The sequence below is a fragment of the Oncorhynchus gorbuscha genome, linkage group LG08 (assembly GCF_021184085.1).
Source record: "Oncorhynchus gorbuscha isolate QuinsamMale2020 ecotype Even-year linkage group LG08, OgorEven_v1.0, whole genome shotgun sequence".
In the NCBI taxonomy this organism is placed as follows: Eukaryota; Metazoa; Chordata; class Actinopteri; order Salmoniformes; family Salmonidae; genus Oncorhynchus; species Oncorhynchus gorbuscha.
The window spans coordinates 78438184-78439941 of record NC_060180.1 but is presented as its reverse complement, the minus strand read 5'-3'; positions in this window follow the sequence as shown (position 1 = coordinate 78439941).

Below are 1758 nucleotides of genomic sequence, written 5' to 3'. Positions count from 1 at the left end.
TCTGGATCAGAGTCTACTAAATGACTCCCTGCTGTAGTGGCTCTGGATCAGTCTACTAAATGACTCCCTACTGTAGTGGCTCTGGATCAGAGTCTACTAAATGACTCCCTGCTGTAGTGGCTCTGGATCAGTCTACTAAAATGACTCCCTGCTGTAGTGGCTCTGGATCAGTCTACTAAATGACTCCCTGCTGTAGTGGCTCTGGATCAGAGTCTACTAAATGACTCCCTGCTGTAGTGGCTCTGTATCAGAGTCTACTAAATGACTCCCTGCTGTAGTGGCTCTGTATCAGAGTCTACTAAATGACTCCCTGCTGTAGTGGCTCTGGATCAGTCTACTAAATGACTCCCTGCTGTAGTGGCTCTGGATCAGTCTACTAAATGACTCCCTGCTGTAGTGGCTCTGGATCAGTCTACTAAATGACTCCCTGCTGTAGTGGCTCTGGATCAGTCTACTAAATGACTCCCTGCGTAGTGGCTCTGGATCAGTCTACTAAATGACTCCCTGCTGTAGTGGCTCTGGATCAGTCTACTAAATGACTCCCTGCTGTAGTGGCTCTGGATCAGTCTACTAAATGACTCCCTACTGTAGTGGCTCTGGATCAGAGTCTACTAAATGACTCCCTGCTGTAGTGGCTCTGGATCAGTCTACTAAATGACTCCCTGCTGTAGTGGCTCTGGATCAGTCTACTAAATGACTCCCTGCTGTAGTGGCTCTGGATCAGAGTCTACTAAATGACTCCCTGCTGTAGTGGCTCTGTATCAGAGTCTACTAAATGACTCCCTGCTGTAGTGGCTCTGTATCAGAGTCTACTAAATGACTCCCTGCTGTAGTGGCTCTGGATCAGTCTACTAAATGACTCCCTGCTGTAGTGGCTCTGGATCAGTCTACTAAATGACTCCCTGCTGTAGTGGCTCTGGATCAGTCTACTAAATGACTCCCTGATGTAGTGGCTCTGGATCAGAGTCTACTAAATGACTCCTGCTGTAGTGGCTCTGGATCAGAGTCTACTAAATGACTCCCTGCTGTAGTGGCTCTGGATCAGAGTCTACTAAATGACTCCCTGCTGTAGTGGCTCTGGATCAGTCTACTAAATGACTCCCTGCTGTAGTGGCTCTGGATCAGTCTACTAAATGACTCCCTGATGTAGTGGCTCTGGATCAGTCTACTAAATGACTCCCTGATGTAGTGGCTCAGGATCAGTCTACTAAATGACTCCCTGATGTAGTGGCTCAGGATCAGTCTACTAAATGACTCCTGATGTAGTGGCTCAGGATCAGTCTACTAAATGACTCCCTGATGTAGTGGCTCAGGATCAGTCTACTAAATGACTCCCTGATGTAGTGGCTCAGGATCAGTCTACTAAATGACTCCCTGATGTAGTGGCTCTGGATCAGTCTACTAAATGACTCCCTGCTGTAGTGGCTCTGGATCAGTCTACTAAATGACTCCCTGCTGTAGTGGCTCTGTATCAGAGTCTACTAAATGACTCCCTGCTGTAGTGGCTCTGGATCAGTCTACTAAATGACTCCCTGCTGTAGTGGCTCTGGATCAGTCTACTAAATGACTCCCTGCTGTAGTGGCTCTGGATCAGTCTACTAAATGACTCCTGCTGTAGTGGCTCTGTATCAGAGTCTACTAAATGACTCCCTGCTGTAGTGGCTCTGGATCAGTCTACTAAATGACTCCCTGCTGTAGTGGCTCTGGATCAGTCTACTAAATGACTCCCTGCTGTAGTGGCTCTGGATCAGAGTCTAC